At 37.7% G+C, this 8599-nt stretch overlaps 1 pseudogene; it reads left to right on the top strand.

The window, feature by feature from the left end:
• The first annotated feature begins 500 nt into the window (after positions 1 to 500).
• LOC111398381 lies at positions 501 to 5576 on the top strand (annotated as a pseudogene).
• Positions 5577 to 8599: the final 3023 nt, after the last annotated feature.

Below are 8599 nucleotides of genomic sequence, written 5' to 3'. Positions count from 1 at the left end.
TATTGATGTCGATTGATCCAATCCAATGGGGGAATTTCAACACTTCACTTATGTCGCATATTGATAATTAATTTTTATTCCAAGTGACAAATCATTCCCACATAAAATTACGAAAACCCTAGTTTATTTGATTTTTTGAGAAAATTTTCATCTCCCTGTGGATACGACACCCCAAAACTGTACTACAATCACCGCGTTATACTTTAGGCGTAATCAAATTTTGGCGCCGTTGTCGGGGAGACGGTACAAGTAATCAAGGGATCGACCGAAAAAGGGTGACATCGTTCCTTTTCCTTCATTTTTATTTGATTTAATTTTTTTTAGTGTTATTTTTATTTTGTTTTCACATTTTCTTTGTTTTTTTTTGTGTGTGTTTGATGAGCAGGGATTGAGGCAATCAAGAGAGTTCTACTGGAGCACCTTATCCAGTGTTTGAATCTCAATATAACTCTTATTTTGCTACTGCATCAATTGCCACGAACACCTCAACACATAACACTATGTCTGATAGTGAACACGATGATGCGCCTTATAGGACTTTGCATGATTATTTGCACCCCACACGTACATCCACATCATTATGCATAATGTTTCCGCCCAATATGCTACGTATGGAACTAAAACCGGGAATGATTCAACTTCTTCCCACTTTTCATGGACTTGACAGTCACCATAAGACTAGCTCCCTTAAGAAGCAAATCTCATCTTTTACCCAAAAGGATAGTGAGACCCTATATCAGACCTGGGAGAGATTTAAAGAACTACAAGCCCTTTGTCTTCACCATAGTTATGAGAGCTGGCGTATAGTTAGTTACTTTTATGAGGGATTAACACCTTGGGAACGTCAATTCGTAGAGATGATGTGTAACGGTGATTTCCTGCAAAAGGATCCGGATGAGGCCATAGAGTATCTAGACGATCTTGCTGAGAAAGCTCATACTTGGACAGGACCTAGCCCTACTGATAGTACCAATAGGTCACAACCTCCAGGAAACCCCACTAGTACAGGTATCTATCAACTTAGGGAAGAAGATAGTCTTAAGGCCAAAGTGGAAGCCCTTACTAAGGAATTTGAGACCCTGCGTGCTAAAGGCTCTAAACCTGCACAAACTGTTTCGCGTGTTGAATCTTTGGGACCTTATTTTGTGTGCGGTGGAGTAGATCACCTAGCCCAAGAGTGCACCACGTTAATTGAGATGAGAGGGGTTTATGAGGAACATTGTAATGCCTTAAGCACATATAGGAAGCCCTATTCTCCTTTCTCCGAATCCTATAACCCAGGGTGGCGCAATCATCCCAATCTCAGCTGGAAATCTGAAAACCAACAAACTACCCAATCAAATAGAACTTACAGTGCACCATCATATCAACCCACACCCTCTAGGAACTCTTTAGAAGATACCCTACATGCATTCATAGAGGCACAAGGCAAGACCAATCAGAAGTTTCAGACTATGATTAACCAGGTAGTGGAGGAAAATAAGGAGATAAAAAATCATGTGTCTAAATTGACCAATGCCTTAACTATGGGGGAATGTGGGAAATTTTCAGCACAAGCTCAACCTAATCCTAAGGGACAGCATATGGCTCAAACCTCAGGTTCAGGAAAGAATAACCTTAAGGAAGCAAATGCCATCACCACTTGATCTGGGAAGGTTATAGAACCAATTTCAAAACCTAGGGAAAATGAAAAGGAGTCTAGTGAATCTGAAGAAAGTAGCCCTAGTGATGAGGCAGTAGGAAATCCATCGAGGGTACCTTTTCCACAAGCCCTTAAGCTTAGCCCAAAATCAGTCAATCAACACAGTGAGATCCTAAAACACCTTAGGCAAGTAAAAATCAATCTTCCACTCTTGCATGTAATTTCACAAGTTCCAACATATGCGAAAGTTCTTAAGGACTTGTGCACTATGAAGAGGAAACACATTGTCAAGAAGACTGCCTTCTTGACCGAACAAGTGAGTGCTGTGACTGAACAAAGGATCCCACCGAAATATAAGGACCCTGGCTGTCCAACTGTTTCCTGTGTCATCGGGAATCATGAGTTTGCACAAGCTCTCCTTGATCTGGGAGCCAGTGTTAATCTCATGCCCCATTCCATATACTTATTATTAGGTCTTGGTGAAATTAAACCCACTTTTGTGGTTCTACAACTAGCTGATAGATTCGCTATAAGATCTAGGGGAGTAGTTGAAGATGTGTTGGTTCAAATTGATAAATTCTACTACCCCGTTGATTTCTTAGTCTTGGGTGTGAAGGTTGATGTTAATGTTGATTCTAAAATTCCTATTATTCTTGGTAGACCTTTCCTCGCCACAGCTAACGCCCTTATAAATTGCAAGAATGGTCTAATGAAATTGTCTTTTGGGAACATGACTCTAGAAGTCAACATTTTCCACATTGCTAAGCAACCAATGGAAAGTGATGAGTGCCACCATACACATATGATTGAGGCACTCACTCAGGAAGAGGCACTTGAGACTACAAATTCTGACCCCTTAAATCTTTTTCTTTTGAATTCTGCAATTCCAGCAAGTGTTAATGATGAAGAAAATGCTAACATTTGTGCTATTTTTGCAAAATTTCAGGACTATGGGATATCACCATGGCAACCCAAATTTGAAGAATTGCCAGAAAGGATGGACGGCCAGCAACCATCAAGCATTGAGAGCCCCAAACCAGATTTGAAACCGCTACCCCCAGGATTGAAACATGAATTCCTTGGACCAGGTGATACTTTTCCTGTAATTATTTCTTCAGAATTGGATGCATTACAATGTGAGCAACTTTTAAACATTCTGAATGAACACAAATCTGCATTAGGTTGGACCATAGCTGATATTAAGGGTATTAGTCCTTTAATTTGCTCACATATGATTCATTTAGAAGAAGGAGCCACCCCTAAAAGAGACCCACAGCGTAGGCTAAACCCGATAATGAAAGAAGTTGTGAAAAATGAAGTGCTGAAACTGTTAGATGCAGGTATCATTTATCCTATTGCAGATAGTAAATGGGTTAGTCCTACACAGGTAATCCCTAAAAAGTCTGGTGTCACAGTGGTAAAAAGTGAAGTAGGTGAAATGGTCCCAACAAAAACAGTGACTGGATGGCACATGTGCATTGATTATAGGAAGTTGAATGCTGCCACCCATAAGGACCACTTTTCCCTCCCCCTTTTAGACCAAATCCTGGAGCGTGTGGCTGGCCATCCTTTTTACTGTTTTTTGGATGGCTACTCTGGTTATTATCAAATTGAAATAGCCTTAGAAGACCAAGAGAAGACCACATTTACTTGCCCATTTGGTACTTATGCATTTCGTAGGATGCCATTTGGACTTTGTAACGCCCCTGCCACATTCCAAAGATGCATGATAAGCATATTTACTGACATAATAGAGGAGTGCATGGAAGTTTTCATGGATGACTTGACAGTGTTTGGAGTCTCATTTGATGCATGCCTATTTAACTTGAAGAGAGTCTTTACCCGGTGTGTGGAAAAATGATTAGTTTTGAATTGGGAGAAATGTCATTTTATGGTACCTTCAGAAATTGTCTTAGGACATGTAATTTCTTCTAAAGGAATAGAGGTCGAAAAATCAAAAATTGAACTGATCTCCAAATTGCCTACACCTAAAACCGTCAAAGACATAAGATCATTTCTAGGTCACGCAGGTTTTTATAGGAGGTTTATACAGAACTTTTCATCCATATCTAGACCCTTGTGTAACCTTCTAAGTAAAGAAGCCAATTTTGAATGAACCCCAAAATGCCAAGAGGCATTTAAAACACTGATTAACAAGCTCACTTCTACATCGATCATGCAACCACCTGATTGGTCCCTACCGTTTGAAATTATGTGTGATGCTAGTGATTATGCGGTAGGTGCTGTACTGGGACAACGAAGAGAGGGTAAGCCTTTTGTCATTTACTATGCTAGTAGAACTCTTAACAGTGCTCAGATGAACTATTCCACAACTTAAAAAGAGCTACTAGCTGTGGTCTTTGCACTCGACAAGTTTAGATCCTATTTAAGAGGTTCTCCCATTACAATTTTCACAGATCATCCATCCCTTAAGTACCTTCTTGCAAAGAAGGATACTAAGGCACGATTAATACGGTGGATATTGCTTTTGCAGGAATTTGACATCACCATCAAAGACAAGAAAGAAGTGGAGAATGTCGTAGCAGACCACTTATCAAGGCTAACCTTTGAAGACACTACAAACACCCTGCCAATAAGAGATGAATTCCCAGATGAAAATTTATTTTCTGTCTCTTCTTTACCATGGTTTGCTCACATTGTGAACGACTTGGCTGCAGGTGAAATCTCAAAGGAGTGGAGTACAAAGGATAAGAGGAAGTTTTTGGTTCAGGTATGTAATTTTTATTGGGATGACCCATGTTTGTTTAAGTACTGCCCCGACAAATCTTAAGACGTTGTGTCCCCAATGAAGAAATACCTAGCATACTTAGTTTCTGTCATACTCAAACATGTGGTGGCCACTTCTCTATAAAAAAGACTGCTGCAAAAATTCTACAATGTGGTTTTTATTGGCTACCTTGTTCAAAGACACTAATACCTATTGTAGAACCTGTGAAAGATGTCAAAAATTAGGTGCTGTGTCTCGACGTAATATGATGCCTTTAAACCCCATTTTAGTGATAGAAGTGTTTGATTGTTGGGGGATTGACTTTATGGGCCCCTTTCCACCTTCTTTTGGTTATCTATACATTATTGTGGCGGTGGATGATGTGTCTAAATGGGTAGAGGTGGTCGCTTGTAGAACTAATGACAATAAAACGGTTATTAAATTCCTCAAAGAAAATATCTTGTCTAGATTTGGTACACCACGTGTCATTATTAGTGACAGAGGCACACATTTTTGTAACTGTTCATTCGAAGCACTAATGAAAAAATATGGAGTTATTCATAAAATCTCTACTTCTTACCACGCCCAAACTAGTGGACAGGTAGAATTGGCTAATAGGGAAATTAAACAAATTTTGGAAAAAACGGTGAATCCTAATCATAAAGATTGGTCTTTAAGATTAAGTGATGCACTTTGGGCTTACCGTACTGCTTTTAAGACTTCCCTAAGCATGTCACCATATAGACTTATTTTTGGAAAGCCTTGCCATTTACCTGTGGAGCTTGAACACCGAGCATATTGGGCTATTAAACATTTTAATTTCGACCTAGAGGAGGGAGGCAAGCTTAGTAAATTTCAATTGACTGAGTTAGAAGAGTTGAGAAATGAGGCATATGAGAGTTCTAGAATCTACAAGGAAAAAATGAAAACTTTTCATGATAAAAATATTTTGAGAAAAACTTTTGAACCAAATCAAAAAGTATACCTATATGATTCTAGATCCACAAGCATCCTGGAAAATTTCGTTCTAGGTGGACTGGTCCCTTTATGGTATTACGAGTCTTTGAAAATGGAGCGGTTGAAATTGAGGATCCTAATGATGGTAGAGTGTTCAAAGTGAATGGACAGTGTCTCAAAATAGCTTTTGGGCAATCGGTGCCTGCAGTGGAAGAAATTTCCCTTGCAGACCCTGTTTACCACCCTTAGCTTCACTCAGGTTCATCCTTCACTTTATTTTTCTGTATATTAGTTTTAGATTTTTCTTTTTAGTATGATTTGCATTCATTTTTTTTTTTTGGTTTATTTTTTACTCCTTGCATTATCCATCCATTGAGTTCTTTCAGGCTTCTCATCCTTCGAACTTAAGTTAATTCACTGCAGTACTCAGGTAATACCTTTCCCTTTCTTTATTTTTGGAGACATGTTTATGCATTGAGGACAATGTAACTTTTAGTTGGGAGGAGGATACATTTTGTTTGTGAATTGCATTGCATGATAATTGTGTGATCATGGAATTGTGAAAAAGTTTACATTTTTGCCAGGACTTCTGAGTTGCTACATGTCTATGCCTATGTGCTTGAGTGACAAAATATGCCACTAGGAGTTGGTTGTGTTTATGAGAATCTGGATATCAGGACACTTGCTATATTTCACTCTGTGCACCCAAGCCTTGTGGTGAGATAGTGGTTTAACACATGTAGCTAGAGGAATCTCCTGCTAGAGCCTTCTTTAGAGAGAAGTGGTGAGGATTGAGAGTTATCACATATTAAAAAGGTAATAAGTGTTCATTGATTGTGTGAATTGGAAACTTCTTCTGAGAACGACATTACACGGTATGTGGTAAGACGGTCGTTTGTACTTGAGAAATGATAATAGTCAATTTAGGATTGAATTTGAGCCTTCAGACTAGTTCTTTTCCATAATTATAATCCCCTAGTAGCCACTTTGAGCCAATACACATACATAACCATTTCTTTTCATGTGCCTAAGTTATCCATACCTCCTTACACTGGATTAAAGTTTATAAATAGTCATTTTTCCACATTTATGCTTCCAAGTGTATAGTAGGTGTTAAATGTCCATTTGAGAAGAAAAGTAACGAGGAAAGTGATAAGAGATGATAAGTGCTCGGGTGATGCAAAAAAAAAAAAAAAAAATTTGAAAGAAAAAAAAAAAAAAAAATTGAAAAAAAAAAGAGTGGATTGTTGTTGGGAATTGAAAGGTTAAGGAATGCGTTGATGTAAAGGATTGCTATGTTGAATTACTTGTTGAGATGCATAACTAGATACTTGGAAGTCCCTAAATTCTTTTCACCCTACTTTTCATATAACCCAACTTAACCCCTTTCACACCCTTTGCATTGACTGTTTTGATCTCAAGTCGGTTTGTGGTAAGAAGTTGATGAATTCTCATTTGAAAGTATGCCTATCATATGATCAATGTCTGCTTGTTGCTAATTATTAAAGCCTCCATGTTCTGAGTGTGCATCTTTCCCAGCTCCATAGAGAGAAATCCCACACTAAACACTTTAATATCCGTGAGTTATGGGCTGGACCTTAAGCTAGAGATACACTCGATGTTGCATGTGTTAGGGTTGGCGGTAAGATGGCTATGGCTTGACACACACTTACACATTTAGCAAGTGTTTTTGATATTTTGATGATCATAACATTGTTAATTTCTGGTGGTGTTGAGTTTGAAAAGAGAATGAACTACTGTTGAATTAGAACTTAACAATTTCACTTGTAACATGGACCAATCACTCATTTGCTTTACTTTGCATTAAATTGCTAGGGACTAGCAATAAGCAAGTTGAGGGGTGTGATAAGAGTGTAAAATACCATATTTTCCCCTCTTAACTATTGCATTCATGTGATTATATTATGTTAAAATGCACTCATTACTCTTATATTTTGGTTTAAGTTGCATTTTGGTGAAAAAGATGAAATTCGGAAGAAACAAGTGAAAAATGACCAAAGTAGAAGAGAACGAAAGTTCGGGGACTAAAGTGCAAATGATCCAAACTTGTGTCTAAGATTATGATGAAGATTCGAAAGTGTTAGAGGTCAAGTGGATCAGGAAAGAAGTCAAAGGGATGAAATAACGTCAAAGTTTGATCAATACATCAATTTACAATCGAAAACTAACACACCAGTTTTTAGTCTCATGTTGGGACCCATTTTTGACATGAAATATGATCGAATTGGGAGATGACTTCTGAATGAAAATTTCGGCCCTTTGAGTTAGCTATCCAATGCAACTTGAAACACTGAAAGCTGTCTGGCGGAACCATGCGGTCGCATGCTTTTCTGCTATGCAGTTGCACACACCTATACCGAGAATTGAAGAGGCTAAAAGAGCATAACCATGCGACCGCAATGACAATAACCATGCGGTCGCATAGTGTTTTTTTGGGCGGCCGAATCTCAGTTTCCTTATACGATTGAATCTCTCATGGTAACCTAATTTTCACGGGATACAAATGCCCAAAACCACCCAGAACGAAGTCAGACGCCCCCAGACCTATTTCTTTCATCTTGGTGCTCAAGAAACTCCATGGAAAACTAAGGAACTTGGTGAAGCAACGAAGGATCCCAATCGATTTTGGTGATTTTGACACCTTTAATTCATGTAATTGAGTTTTTCATTATTAAACAATTTTAGAATCGAATTTCCATATCTTGAGTATGTTTTTGACATTAGTTTAACAATTATTAGAATTTCCATAAATTCAGTCATGCTTTCTTTATCGAATATTCGAAATACTTGTTGAATTACAATTTGAATTATTTACTGTTGAGATTATTTTAACTTTTATCAAATCCTTCATAGATTTAGTCATGTTCCTTCTATCGAATGATTGAAATAATTGTTGAATTTTAATCTTAATATTATTTTACTGGCGAATTGATTACTGCCTTATGCTTGATGTATATGGTCGATCTTTGATCTTGTTCCAATAAAAAATGTGCGGATGTGTTATAGAAAATTTAGATTCTAGCAATATAATTGGAATTAAATTGGACTTTATTGTTAAATCTTCTGATTAGAGAGTTGGGAAGAAAATCTCTAATTGAGGAAAATTATAAGAATTATTGTTGTCGATTGATCCAATTCAATGGGGGAATTCCGACGCTTCACTTATGTCGCATATTGATAATTAATTTTTATTCCAAGTGACAAATCATTCCCACATAAAATTACGAAAACCCTAGTTTGTTTGATTTTTT

This window comes from Olea europaea, chromosome 8 (genome assembly GCF_002742605.1).
Source record: "Olea europaea var. sylvestris chromosome 8, O_europaea_v1, whole genome shotgun sequence".
NCBI classification, from domain to species: domain Eukaryota; kingdom Viridiplantae; phylum Streptophyta; class Magnoliopsida; order Lamiales; family Oleaceae; genus Olea; species Olea europaea.
Note: the sequence above shows the minus strand (reverse complement) of the source record. Positions and strands in the feature narration are given on the sequence as shown.